The 15135-nt window shown below is 44.6% G+C and overlaps 1 long non-coding RNA gene across 5 annotated transcripts in view; it reads right to left on the minus strand.

Moving 5' to 3' along the window:
- The window catches only part of LOC147012253 (uncharacterized), a 61567-nt gene that overhangs the window by 43763 nt on the left and 2669 nt on the right, over positions 1 to 15135 (minus strand). For 2 of the 5 annotated variants that reach the window (XR_015051535.1, XR_015051533.1), the window contains exons 2-3: positions 14329 to 14451; positions 2172 to 2253 (exon numbers count right to left, since the gene is read on the minus strand). The exons of 1 other annotated variant lie outside the window; for it this stretch is intronic. This is a non-coding gene — a long non-coding RNA (uncharacterized LOC147012253). The remainder of the gene's footprint in view (positions 1 to 2171; positions 2254 to 14328; positions 14452 to 15135) is intronic. 2 more of the 5 variants (XR_015051534.1, XR_015051532.1) reach the window with 1 other exon arrangement.

Below are 15135 nucleotides of genomic sequence, written 5' to 3' on the forward strand. Positions count from 1 at the left end.
TATCGTTTTCTGTTGTTGGTTTATATTTGTTGATATTGTTACGGCCATGGGTACTGGGTGTATTATGAGGGGGTTTAATCCCCGTTTGTCCGCGGAAGAGCCGGACCTGGGGCCACCGCTCACAATTAACGTTGTGGTATGGTGGGTTGCTTTCGAACCACGAATGCCACCCAGTTAACCACGAGTTCCAGTGCCCACCGTCTAATTTTGCCATTTAACTAGAGGTCACGTGGTTACCTGAACGGGGAGTATGCCCTCAGCAAAGCACCAATCTTATCTTGATTAGATCTTAATTAGGGCGGCCGAGCGTTTAACCGCTGGTGCGTGCCGACTATTATTGGTCAAGTTGTGTGGTAATTACCTCCCAGTCTATCTCGGTTCGGACAATGCTGGATCAATGGAAGGAAAGGACAAGCACGGACAGGTTGGAACGTCAACAAATAATTTATTAATTAGAAAATAAATAAATAAAAAGAACTTTTTATTTACGTTGCAAGCAAATAAATAATTAATCAGGCAAAATCAATGAAAGTGATACGAAAAGAGACAAAGAGATTGACTTATGCTCGGTTCCCACTGTGGTGCGATCCGTTACGAACGCCACGATTGGCCATTCGTAGCTGATCATGGAATTTCTCTGAAAGTCTGTTCCCACTATCACGATGCACGGCACGATTGAAATCGTGGTCTCACAGAGTGTGGTGTTTGTCTTGTCTAAGATCGATCCCGATCACCACGATTAGGAAGCACGATTAGATGCGATCTGATGTGCTTTGTTACGATGCAATACGATCTGATACGATGATTCCGATTGACAATTGATCGTGTTGATCGTAGAAAACTTTTGAACCGTTCAAAAATTTTCTATAATTAACATGATTGCCACGACTGACCTCAAGATCTGATAGGATCACCACGATTAGTCCACGATTAAGACCACAATTTCAATCGTGCCATGCATCGTGATAGTGGGAACCTAGTTTTATCGGGGATTTACTTACTTAACAACTAAACACAGACAAGGGTACCCAGCAGATCATTCGGGGGGGGGGGGGGGAAGAAACCGTCTCGCTCACCCACTCGCCAACAGGCTTGAACGCCAGTCGACGTCACCCCCAAGAAACAGGTACGCCAAGAGCAGCCGTCTGACTGGAACCGACGAAGCAGCCGTCTGACTGGAACCGACGAAGCAGCCGTCTGACTGGAACTGATGAAGTGTCCATCTGACTGGAACTGATGAAGCGTCCGTCTGACTGCAATGACAACCAACCTGCACGTGCCGCCGCCCCAAGAACGGACCTCTCCCTCTTTTTATAGGCGGCCTGTCTCAGCGGCACAGACTCCCCCCAAATTCACCCCGCCCCACTTGTGCATTGTTGCCGTGACAACCCGCACATCCCACAATTATTCCTTGCTTACGATGCCATGTCTGTTGTGCTGGGCGAACGGCAAAAAGCAGCCATTTGTCAGAATTACCGAGCAAAAACGTGAAGCGCTCATAAAACGTCAACAACAATTATCACCTCATTATTCAGCCCCATATGAAAAGGGTCCAGTTAGCGTCGGTAGAGCTGCGGAACGGGGTGTCGAACGTCGAAGGAAAAAAGCGGGTCTCGGTGTCCGTGAAAGAAACGGGTATCTCGCGTGCATGAATGTGTCCGTCATCAAGAGAAAACGCTTTCCATAAGAGAGGGGCTCTATTCTTTACCCTTCTCAACGCATCACATTTTGAATCCCACCAGACATGGGGATGGGTCTATTCTGGACATGCATTTAAGGAAATAACTGTATGAGGACCTGGATGTTGGTATGCATTCGTGGATGTTGATCGGATTCTGAAATCCGTAACAATATTTTGTTTTGTATTTTTCTTTTGTCTTTTTTGTAATTGTTAGAGCTGTATTCGTTGCCGTTTTAGTTTCACGTGTGACATCTTCTATTTGCACCTGTCTTTGTAAATTTTATGCAAGGTGAGTTGCTCATTGAGATACTTTTCTGGCTTGCTGTCTTCATGTGTGCGTACAAATTGGATTTGTTAGTCTGTCAAACCTTTCACGTACTCAACCAATCCTAAAGTCACCACTCTGTGCACTTGGTTGATCTCCATCAGGCTGCTGCCCCATTCTCATCTCAGCAGGTATATTATTGGGATGCACTGATTTTTAGCTCACCTGGAACTTAGTTCCAGGAAGCTTAATGGGATGGTGCGTCGTCCGTCCATCTGTCCGTCCACAAGTACTTGCAACTTCTTCTCTGAAAGTACACATACACGATTTCGATGAAACTTTACCACAACGTCCATCACCATGTATGTACCGAAGTTTGTTCATGGCATAAAATACCAAAATTGGTATTTGCTTACTTCTCAAAAACTACACAAGCCATTCAGATGAAACTTGACCACAACCTTCATCACCCGTGATGTACCAAAGTTTTTTCGCGGCATAAAAAATAAAAACTGGGGGCGAAGGGGGTCTACGGAGGGATTTTATGGGGTGGGGGGTTACCTCCCTAAAGAGGTATTTCCTTTCTTCTCTGAAATGACACAATTCTGATGAATCTTGACTACAACCTTCATCATGTAATATCAATTTTTGTTAATGACATTAGAAAAATCGGGGTCCAAGTGGATGCAAGGGGGGTGGGTTCTCGCTGCCCGGGTTCTTTTTGAATGAATTTCATCTTCTACCATATACATGTCTGATGCGAGCACAGTATCAGTTCCCTATTGGGCCATGGCAGTCATAGGCTAAGGGGGTTGGTGAGGGGGAAACACCCCCCCTCCCCCCCCCCCGGCCGAGGGGCCTTGCCAGTTGCCACATAGCCTATAACTTTCCCGGGGCCCATCCCGACATTTTTTGTTTCATTGGTTAGCTCCTACTTTTCACCTTTCAGGAGATTAGTGCATGCAGACAAACAGACAAACAAAAACTTAAAATCATATGCTATATATTGTGACGTCCACGGGACTTGAACAGTCCCGCAAACGTAGAATGAGCCGAAACGATGGAGGCCGTTTATCCTTTACAACCCAAAGATGGCGGTTCTAATCGCTCTACCACAAACGGGACGAGGAAGGTGGCACGAGTCGCTTTCACTCAGTTAATGATGTTTATTTCTCTAACCAGAAATAATAAGACTCGGCAAGAGGAGGGATCCGGGGCGATTCGACGGGATGGTGGTGTGGGTTCGGGCGTGGGGAAAACACAAACAATTACAAACAAACAATACAAATCTCAAACCCTCTAAGGCGCCAGGTACACACACACACACACACACACACACACACACACACACACACACACACACACACACACACACACACACACACACACACACACACACACACACACACACACACACACACACACAACGTAGCTGGTCCTGGTGGTCAGGCTGGCCCGTGGTGTGGGCGCAACAGTCCCTGGATTGGCGTCGGACGAGCTGGCGTTGCGCTCGTCAGGGGCAGGAGACACCGTGGTGCTGTCGACCTCCTGGTGTCGGCGCCAGTCCGCTCACAGCCGCCAGGGAGCCAGTTCTGGCACCAAGTTGCGAGCAGGAGAGGGAGGCAGGTCCGCCCGCCGTTCGACCCCGTACTCCGAGCCAGCAGAACCCCAGAGCCAACCGAGGTGAGGCACAAGGCACAGCAAGGCCACGAGACACGATGACTCCAGGATCGAATCAGCGCAACAACACAGCACGCTCCCGGCACAACAGCCTCCACCAAAACAGTTTTTCTTTACCGATCTTCTTCCTCCCACCCTTTTCCCCGAACAGAACCTTTTTATCCTCGAGTCCTCGTCACTTCCAATCGAGCCGTTTTATTGGCCTTCCGCCGTCGCCTTCCGCCAATCGTGATCACGGGGCGGAGCCATCCGCAGCACTGTCCTGTGATGTCACGGCAAGCCTCCAGGGAATACTAAAAGGGTTTACGCAGACACACTTACCCAAACCCGTGTCCCTATCTAATTACGTGACAATTATCATTTCCCCCTTGAAGAAATGGACATTTACTAGACAACTTATCACCACTGAATTGCTACTTATTACATCGAGATCTTGGTAAACTCGAACAGCATGGCATACCTAATTGAACATCCTAATTACCCTTTGAATGCATACCCCCCCTCAAACGTAACAATATATTGTATATGGCGTTGGCCCCATGTCAATCAGCTGAACTTGAAAAATTAACGTTACGAAATCAGGTGATGACGTCATAATTCGGAAACCGGAAGTCGGAAGTACAATTCTTTTACATCGGGACACTCCCAGGTACATGTTCTGTCAGCATGTGAAGTTTGGTGAGGATTAGTCCAGTACTTTTTGCGTGCATAGGTCACAGAGAAACACACAGACACACTTTCAACTTTATATATATATATATATATATATATATATATATATATATATATATATATATATATATATATATATATATATATATATATATGCATGCAGTATTCCAAAATTAGTCTTTCCTTATGGGGAGAAGGTGAATGAGAAGCTCGCTTTTTAAATGAATAAATTACATTGTAGATGAGCAGAATTTATGTTCTAAGTCATCCACAAAATAATGTAAACAAAAATCAATGCAATTATGGTCAGACATGATGTCGTATTTGCCACTTCCTTTAACTAAAGGAAGTTAAAGTACAGGCTGCCAACTCAATAATTATCATTAATTTGTTGCAGAACACCATTTTTCAGTAAAACAGCTGAATGTAATGATCTCTGTTTTAAGTTTTGCCACTTGTGACGTCATCACCACAGACGTATTTCAGGAGGCCTTTATCAGTTCTCAGTTCTAGCAGGAGAACTCGCCTTTGAGCTGTCGAGTTTGGGCTCCAATCTCGACCCAGCTACAAACTGTCACCCCGGTCTTTTGCTTTTGTGTGCGCCATTCATCAAAAGGACACTTACCCGGGGAGGATCAGTCTTCCTGCACTGGCTGTTGGTGTATGTCAAACACCCCATGGTGTCTTTCATGAAGAGGAGGACGCTACTTCGCTGGCACCCTGAACAAATTACACATTCCTGACACCTTCAATGGAACGTCCGAGCTCACCAGCTGGGTAGGGAATAATGCCATAAACTTTCCCCTGGCGATCACATAAGAAGGTGTGAATAATTGGGGCCATTAAATAAGTAGTAGTAGAAGTAGTAATTAAGAAGAATTATAATTGGGACAGCTTTAGAGACATTTTAATTGTAAATGGAATAAGTAGGCCTACTCTAACCTTTTGGCAGGTTTAAGTATGTTGAAAGAACATTGTGGAATATAAAAGTTTAATTAAACAGTTGGGCTTTGCAGGGCTCATGGGCAAAATTGCCCACTGCTACCTGCATCGAGGTGAGACATGATTGGCCTAAAGCAGGTTTACCTATTTCGGAAATTTAAGTATTGTGGACCACATGATGCCCAATACTCCAATTTCCAAAACTGGGTGATCTTTTCCCTCCCCCAGGACAATACGTGCCATGCAGGCAGCATTCCCAACTCATAACACGTTTTGTGAGAGCAATGACCAAATGGTGCAGCTGCACCCTCCACCCCACAACCCTTTTTACGTCCTCCCCACCACACCTATTTTTTTTAACCTCCCCCAGCCAAGAAAACATGCAAAACACCTGCCACACCAAACACCATCCTGCGCAAAGAGGTACTGCTCGGTGGATGTACCATTTAAACAGCATTTCTTTCATGTGTTCGGTTTAAAATTGCGCTTGCTTGAACAACATGCTGTGCCTTACAAATTTTTTTTTTTTAATCCTTGTATATGATAATTTAATATATGTATATATAGAGATATGTATATATACAATGTACTGTACTTACATGGCTACTTTTATAAATGGTATCCTATAAAAAAAAATTATTTAATGAATAATTCAGAGTTAACAGCGCAGTAAATAATTAAAAAGAAAATAATCCCACCATACACCACCAAAATACCATTTCAGTACAATCATCAGATTGTGACTGGCACAATGGACAATCTGTTCATAAACGCCTGTAAAGGTGAGACAGACCAGTGAGGTAGAAGGGCTCGCCACGTACCCTACCTTTCAGACTTTTATTTCTTCACTTCAACAACTGTTTTACATCTTGGTTAGGATCCTTTGAAGACCCATTGAAATATGATGTAATTAATACAACATCAGGTGCATTTAATTCAAAGCATATGGATCTGATCTGAGAATGTTTGTCGACAAAACTAAAAGTTATTATATGTTGTCCGAGCAATGGCAGACTGGCCATTGGGCTATGATGGCACATGGGACCCATATTGACCCCCTGTACGGTCAATGGACCCTATCAAATAGTCAAAAATATTCGTTCACTTTTACATTACTCTTGTCCATGTTTATGACCTCCGCCACCGATGTCTGCCTCTCTGTCTGTCTGTCTGGTTGTTTGTCCGTGAAGTGGATATCTCAAAATGCTGTGGATGGATTTTGATGAAATTTGGTGGAGACGTTTGGGAGTGTGATAAGGAAGAAGTGATTTGATTTTGGTGAAGATCTGGATCCGGATACGAGAATTTATAATTTTTTTCAGTGATTCTTCACCATTGAGAGAAGGCATCAAAAACTATGTATACCATGATAGATCAAAAAGTTATGGACGAGTTATGACAAAACGAGGTGGATGAGTTGGTTAGGTGAAAAGAACAAGCCGATTCGATTTTGGTTCGGTCCGGATTCAGATCCGGCCTCTCAGTGGGATACAAAATGTAAACTGTTCAGCCTGGCGGAGGTATGTTCTCTACCGAGTGCCGTTCTAATTATCCATGTTTTATGACATCTTATAATACGGGACTTTCAAAATGTTGTATGAATGCTAACAAGGCCTTTCGCGCATGCGCTGTATGAGCGTTTTCAGTGACTCGGTTCTCCTAGCAGTTGCTGGTGAGAAATCTGAAAGTGAAATAGTCTTTTTAACATCATTTAAATGAAAGTGGCAATTCCAAAATAGTTAACCATAATCATTGTGTTCCTGAATATAAATCGAACTCAATGAAATATTTAAAAATAACGAGAAATATCTGTGGATGTGAGGCGTCGATGCGAAAATAACCGAACAAAGAATATATGTTTAACAGCCCTGACGGCTCCCCCACAACTTGATTTAGAGTAAATATCATAATGCAAATTTCATTGATTGTAAACTTATCCTGTGCATTCATAAGCTCCAGGTTTGACCTTTCCATCGGTATTCAGAAGCACCGAAACCAGATACGGTTTCTCCCTCCAACTCCTTCATTGTGCAGAAGCATACCCCAGCTTTCAGCAGGTACTTTTGCAAGTAGTTTCAGCTTCTTTTAGAAGCTTTGTGAGCCATTTCAGGTAACAAAGAAGGTCATGGACTCCATCACCGCAGTTGATATGAAATCATTCCTTTTCTCCAACAACCTCACCTCAGATCACCAATTTGGTTTCTGACCTGGTCATTCCACCATGGACATGCTGCTTCGACTCACCCAACAATGGATGGAGGCCCTCAATGTCAGACATGATACCAGGGCCATCTCTCCAGACATATCTCATGCTTTTGATACAGTCTGGCATCTTGCCTTACTCTCCAAACTGTCTGCCTATGGTATCCAAGGCCAACTCCACACATGGCTTTCCTGACTTCTTATACTCTCGGTGCAAACATGTGGCACTCAACGAATTCCTTTCATCTCCTCTCCCTGTCAAGGCTGTGGTGCCTCAAGGCAGTGTTCTGTCCCAGTCCTATTCCTAATCATCATCAATGATCTCTGACTATTTGGAAAATCCTTTTTATATTGTTACGGATCTGGAAACCATTTGCATTCAACATACAGAAAGTCAGTTATGTCGTTAAGTATGTGTGTAGTCAGATCCCCTTCCTTTTGTCAAGTGGGAGAATCAAAGGCGTGCATTGCGATTTCTTTTTAGTTAGGTTATTAAATCTTTACATCCAATGAACAAACAACAACCATTCCATTCCCCATCACAATCCACTACCCACCCGCTGTCTACAAGCACTCTGACTTGCCAAGGCAGGGTCTTGCAGCCGTTCCTTGCCGCTTCCACTAACGTTCCTTCCACAAACGTTGTAACTCTTGCACGACGGCCTGTGTGTGCAACATTGATACTGTTACTCGTCAAGTATGAACCTGCATGGAAGACTGGCTGGGGTTTCCCGGCAGGGGCCAAGGCCCCGCCCCGGAAAGGCATGCCGTGGAACCCTGTCCAATCAAGGCGGACACTGGCGCGTGCTTCACGGAGCTCCGCCCCGTACGAAGGCATTCTTTTTTCCCTCTCATATTTAAGAGAGGGGCGCGTTTGAGGAAGGAAGAGGAGTGCGAGGGCTGTGTGGAGTAGTGAAAGGAGGAGTTCTGTGGACGAGAGTTCTTGTGTGGTTACGAGGAGTGGTTACAAGCAGCGGTTGCGAGGGGCCAGTTTTGTTCACGGTGGCTGAAGAACCAGTTGTTCACGGTGGCTGAAGAACCAGTTGTTCACGGTGGCTGTTACGAGGAGTTCTTGGCTGGTTTTGACCCCGACTATTCGCCAGGCGAGCTCCGCCACGAGCCACGAGTCCCACACGTGCGACTGGGACCAAACCGACGACCTTTGGCACGTGCCGCATTGCAGAGTACTCCTTCCCCTTCGACGGCCAGGTACCCACCGAACTCTAACCCCCAGCTTGTCTCTCTCCATGGCTGTGAGGGTCCAATAAAGACTCTGGGTTTTCTTTTCATTTGTGTGTGTGTCTGCATGTGGGCCCGTCTTTAAGTAGAACTGAATAAGTGTTTTTGGATCATTGTAAATACTTCTTGCATATTCGCGTTAAGTCTTGCTTTGTGTCTTCATTTACTGTAAATAAAAATTGTTAGAAATGTTCCCAGTCCGTTTCCGTCCTTTCTTGAATTGGTCCAGCATGGTTCGGATCTGAGTTTAGCCGGGTTTTTATACCCGATAATCCGTTCATTCCAGCCGGCACGGCTTTGGCAGTTTCCGCTTGGCTGCACCCGAACCGGAGTTGGTAGTCGGTAATTGGAACTCTACCACAGTCGGTAGAGTGACCTGGTTCGAGCAAGATGTGCCAAGGGCGTGGCTTCCCCGCTAGTCGAAATCGTGTGGTTATTTAGGTAAATTGGTTATAGACAAAGAGACCCTATGCTACGCGGTTGAGATATTGGCGTCCACGGTCGGTTAGACGACCCGCCGGCTCGCGGAGTTATCCAAGCGACGGCCTACAATTCCAGGGAGTTTAGTGGGAGACGACGCAAGCTTTCCCCACCTTGTGGTCATTCTCGCCACCGACCCCCAGCCCACAACGATATATTTGCTGATGACTCCACCCTCTGTCTTCAAGACAGCTGTTCACTCTCATCTCACATCATCCCCAATTAAAAAAACATGATCTATCTATCTATCTCTCTCTCTCTCTGTCTCTGTCTCTGTCTCTGTCTCTGTCTGTCTCTGTCTGTCTCTGTCTGTCTCTGTCTGTCTCTGTCTGTCTCTGTCTGTCTCTGTCTGTCTCTGTCTGTCTGTCTCTGTCTGTGTCTGTCTCTGTCTGTGTCTGTCTCTGTCTGTGTCTGTCTCTGTCTGTGTCTGTCTCTGTCTGTGTCTGTCTCTGTCTGTCTCTGTCTGTCTCTGTCTGTCTGTCTCTGTCTGTCTCTGTCTGTCTCTGTCTGTCTCTGTCTGTCTCTGTCTGTCTCTGTCTGTCTCTGTCTGTCTCTGTCTGTCTCTGTCTGTCTCTGTCTGTCTCTGTCTGTCTCTGTCTCTCTCTCTCTCTGTCTCTCTCTCTCTCTGTCTCTGTCTGTCTCTCTCTCTCTCTCTCTCTCTCTCTCTCTCTCTCTCTCTCTCTCTCTCTCTCTCTCTCTCTCTCTCTCTCTCTCTCTCTCTCTCTCTCTCTCTCTCTCTCACACACACATTTGGCAACCCCACCATCCCTCCCAAAGTTCAGTCATCCAAACTCCTGGGTCTCACGATCAGCCATTAACTTTCTTGGGCAAACAAAGTTGGCCTGAAAAGCCAGACTGGGCATCCTCCGCCATGCAAAGTCATTCCTTGGCACACCTGAACTCCTATCCACCTACAAGGTTTTATCCGCAACTTTATGGAATGCAGTAAATCCTCCAATATCACAGGTTTTAATATCGTGGGTTTCTACCAATCGCGGGAAACTTGTGTTCCGATTTTGTTATCGCGGTATTTCATTTTGGCCAATCGCGGTTTTTGAGCTAAGAGGAGTCATTGTTTCTGTCCGTTTGTACAATTACCTCTCATTACGAGCCTTTATTGTTTCTCACGCACTGTTAATTGTAGTAATCAGCCCAGCAGACAGAAATGAAGCTAAATTTAATAATAAATCATCATCTAATGGGAAATGACATTTGGAAATCCTGTAATACTAGATCTACAAGATCTAGTAGACACATGACAGTTGATAATGGCGCCAAAATGTAAAATGATTAACAAAATGAATCGTGCCAAAAGGCTGAGAAAGGTTATGACTGTGCGAAAAAAATTGAGCTGTTAGATACTTCAGAAAAAAGTGCAAGTGCAGCATCTGTGGGCCGCCGTTACCAGATCAATTAATCAACTGTGTGTCCACATGAGGAAAATATCTGTTCAAGTATTCCTGCTAGCAAAGCGCAAAAGGCTCATTCCAGTCTCGTGATCCTCATATTGAAAGGATGGAAAAAGCACCTTGCGTTTGGATCGAGGACCAAACAGAAAAAAAATGCCTTTGAGTAGACCGTTGTTCGGGAGAACCCATTGTGAATTTACTCGGACTGAGTGGACCGGTGTCCGGGAGAACCGATTGTGGATTTACCAAAGTTTTCACGAGGCACCCGGGACCGAAAGCTCCAGTTCAACCATGGCTCATGGAACGAATCGAGGCGAAGGGATATATGTCGGAGCAGGTTTTTAACGCCGAAGAGCTGAGATTATTTTGGAAGAGGATGCCATCTCGTACCCTCCTGTCCAAACAGGATCGTCTTACCCCTCTTCGATGTGGCAACACAGCAGGCAACTTTGTGGTGCTCCCGACGATCCAACAGCCATGACAAGTTCTATATCCACATCTTTCTAACCTCCACCCTCCCCCCCCTTTATCAGCATCATCATTTCTGAGCTAAGTCTTGTGTTTTCTATTTTACAGCAGAGTACAGTACAAACAGGACGTAATATGTTCACTCTCATCCACCTCGCTGTTTTGTAATAAATTAAAAAATAAAAGTCTTGAGCTTTTGTTTAATTTACATTGTATCTATTGTATTTACATGTTTATTTTAATGTCAACACGATATATATGTTTATTTCAATTGTAATGTGGTTATTTCTGGCTGCTCTCAATCTTCCTCGACATATTCTAGAAGCCCAGGAACCGAACCCCCTCTTCCCATTGGCCCTTGGTTTCCATGATCGCAGTATTAACTATTGCGCCATTTTCCAGGAACCTAACCCCCTACTATATTGGAGGGTTTACTGCATTATACCATCCCTTCTGGGCTATTCCCCTGCCTCACACCTTGCTCAGGTTGATGCCATGGAAACCAAGGCTTTCAAGATGATTGGAATCTCTTGCGATGAAGCTGAGTCTAAGGTTCTGTCACTTCACCATCACTGACAGGACGGAGGTCAGTCTGTCTTCTTCCACCTACTTTCTGGTCTTGTACCCTCTGCCCTCTCCATGCTTTGTCCCGCCCAGGTATCTGCAGGACTCACACGGTCCATGAGGAAACCCATCCAGCCTCGTGAAACTCCCAAAATCCAGGAACACTGCTCACCTCCACGCATTTATTCCTCTTTTTTTCTCGCCTGTGAAATCAACTCCCACACTCCCTTCAATGTAATCCTTCCCACAAGGTCTTCAAGATAGCTGTTCACCACCATCTCAAATCATCCACAATCCAAAACCATATTCTTTTCTACACCTGTTAATCCCCCCCCCCCCACTACCCCACAACCTTGCTGTTGGCAGTTCCTCCTCCTTCTGCTGTTCCTTTTGTTATGTTGTGTCCTGATCAATTCTGTGTTCTAGCTCTTCCACGAGCCTTGACTATGTATACCAAATAAAAAAAAAACTCATGAAGGAGGGATGTGTCAAAGAAATGTGTTGGTGCACACTGAAAGGGGGCCAAGAAACAAAGGAAGCCTTAACGGTGGGCAAAACGTGGTGGTGGTCATCATTCAAAGCTTTCAAATGAATTGATCTGTGACAATCCAACGAGCTACGACATTCAGATTGCTAGTCTGTGGGAGATAAGTACCACATCTGATAGTTCTGCCAACACAGAGTTCGAGCGACGAGTTTCTGACCAAACTTCTGGTCACTGATGTGTTACCGTCATCATTGTGACCGGTCACTGACCGTCATCATTGTGAAGAATGTGTTGAAACATAGCAACACCATAACCAAATACTTTCCGACCCGTGGTTTCGTTTCAAGGTAATTGGTGGCATGTTGTTGGCATGTTGTGATGAGAATTCTAATTTTGATGTTGTACTTCAAAACAAATTGCCAACTTGTACCATATCCCGAAAGAAACGCCTCGTCTTTTATGAACAAACAATGGACACCCCGATAATGGATCCGGGCTGAAAACTTCAGAATAAATGTTTACCTACCTGTCATTGATCGACTGAATCAAGAAATATATTTCCAGTTCAATGAGAAAAATTCTGCACTCGCCAAAAAGAAGTCCGGTGTCTGGATTTCAAAAAGTACAATAGTGTTGCAGACGTGACTGCATTTTCCATGCCATGTCTTCCTGAACTGTCCAAGACGTAGTTGAAAGAAGAATTCAGCCATTTTGTGGATGTGCACCGACACCTGTTTAACTCACATTTCTGCACCTGAGCCTGATGGCACCAGTGACAGTGATGACAATGATGAAGAGGAGCAGTAGTTTGTCAATCCACTATTCTGCAACTGCTGATTGGATACAGGTATCATTGCAACAGCTGCAACACTGTTTGCAAGTGCCTCAAAAGCATGCTCATCTGTCCCATGCACTGTTGTTTCATGAGAGAGAATGTTCTCAAAACTGCGTTCGTCAAGAGTAGATGGAGATCTTTGCTCCGTCGAGACCATCTGGAAGCCCTTCTCATTTGCTCGGTGAAACTTGATTTGCTGAAGGAAGTTTACAATGAGGAAGTTTACAAGAAACTTGCTGATAAGTCTTCAGACATTAAATAAATATTGATGATTTGGTTTTGGTCTTCCCCAGTGAGCTACGTATGTGAAAAGACAATCTGTTTTCTGTTTTCATTTAATTTCTTTTTTAACTTCAGTTATCCAAAAAACGGTGACAATTGGACAGGTCATAGATCAGGACCTTTGTCTGGTTAATTGATTCAAATGCAGGTAAATTGGAACCTAACGAGTTGTTGGAAGAACTCAAACTTCTGCACAACTCGGTGTGATGGAAACATTTATTCCACGAGGAACACCAAGATAATATAAATATACACACAGTATATTATAACCAATAACGCACTCATCGAAACTTACCCAAATGTGCACTGACTAAGGGGGTTACTAATTACACTTAACCAAATGTGCACGTGACTAACGGGGTTACTAATTACACTTAATCAAATGTGCACGTGACTAAGGGGGTTACTAATTACACTTAACCAAATGTGCATGTGACTAACGGGGTTACTAATTACACTTAACCAAATGTGCACGTGACTAAGGGGGTTACTAATTACACTTACCCAAATGTGCACGTGACTAATGGGGTTACTAATTACACTTACCCAAATGTGCATGTGATTAAGGGGGTTACTAATTACACTTACCCAAATGTGCACGTGACTAATGGGGTTACTAATTACACTTACCCAAATGTGCATGTAATTAAGGGGATTACTAATTACACTTACCCAAATGTGCACATGACTGAGAGGGTTACTAACTACACTTGCCCAAATGTGCACACGACTAAAGTGGTTACTAATTACACTTACCCAAATGTGCACGTGACTAAGGGGGTTACTAATTACACCTACCCAAATGTGCACGTAACTAAAGGGGTTGCTAATTACACTTAACCAAATGTGCACGTGACTCTGAGGGGGTTACTATAACAACCGATGCATCAACAGAACACTTTCTCAAAGCTGAAGGTCATGAAGTAAAGAGCTTCTTATGCTTTGCAGCCGACACTGTACACTCTACAACATTATAGAACAGGCTATCATATCTGGCCATCATTTCCATTGAGGACGAAGGATGAAATCCAAAGTAGAGTCCTGTATTCCTTTTATTTGAATTTTCGAGCAGACAGGACGACCTGGAGGTACGCACGCAACTTTTTCCTCTCAGCCGCTCACCTGGGTTTGAATCTCGGCCCAGCTGCAGTTGGTCCTGAATGCAGCACCATCACAAGACTGGTTAACTATCAGCACATTCTGCTATCCATTTGTCTCCAAAGCTTCCTTTATGGCAATATGAACCTGCGGAATTTGGGGAAGACAAAGCATAGGAACCTTTCTCTCATAATCTCGAGATTCTTGTTTGTTATTATTATTCAATTTTTTTGTGGACAGTCAGAGATCATGGAATAGCTAGCACTCTGAACAGGAGAGAGACAGAGAGACAGAGAGACAGAGAGACAGAGAGACAGAGAGACAGAGAGACAGAGAGAGAGAGAGAGAGAGAGAGAGAGAGAGAGAGAGAGAGAGAGAGAGAGAGAGAGAGAGAGAGAGAGAGAGAGAGAGAGAGAGAGAGAGAGAGAGAGAGAGAGAGAGAGAGAAACCAAGAGACCAACATCAGTGTAGAAGGCCAAGATAGAGGGAAACTTGGACAAACACTGGGTGTGGGGAGGAGTGTGGAGCAGGAGAGGATGCATGGGGTGGACAAGATGGATAAAGAAGAAAACTCTCAGGAGGGGAAACTTGATTCTGTACTTCGATGGAGAAAGGTTTTGCGTAGGGTTAACCAGGGTAGAAATGATCATGGTTCTGGATTGGGGATGATACGAGATGGTGGTGAACAGTTGTCTCGAAGACCTGGAGGGAAGCATGATATTGAAGAGGAGGTGGAAGTTGATTTACACAGGTGAGGAAAAAAAAGAGGAACAAATGAGTGGAGGTGAGCAGTGATCCTGGATTTAGGTAGCTTCACCAGAAGGGAGTTGA

This window comes from Eptatretus burgeri, chromosome 15 (assembly GCF_056783735.1).
Source record: "Eptatretus burgeri isolate ZD-2024b chromosome 15, Ebu_testis_v1, whole genome shotgun sequence".
Lineage (NCBI taxonomy): Eukaryota > Metazoa > Chordata > Myxini > Myxiniformes > Myxinidae > Eptatretus > Eptatretus burgeri.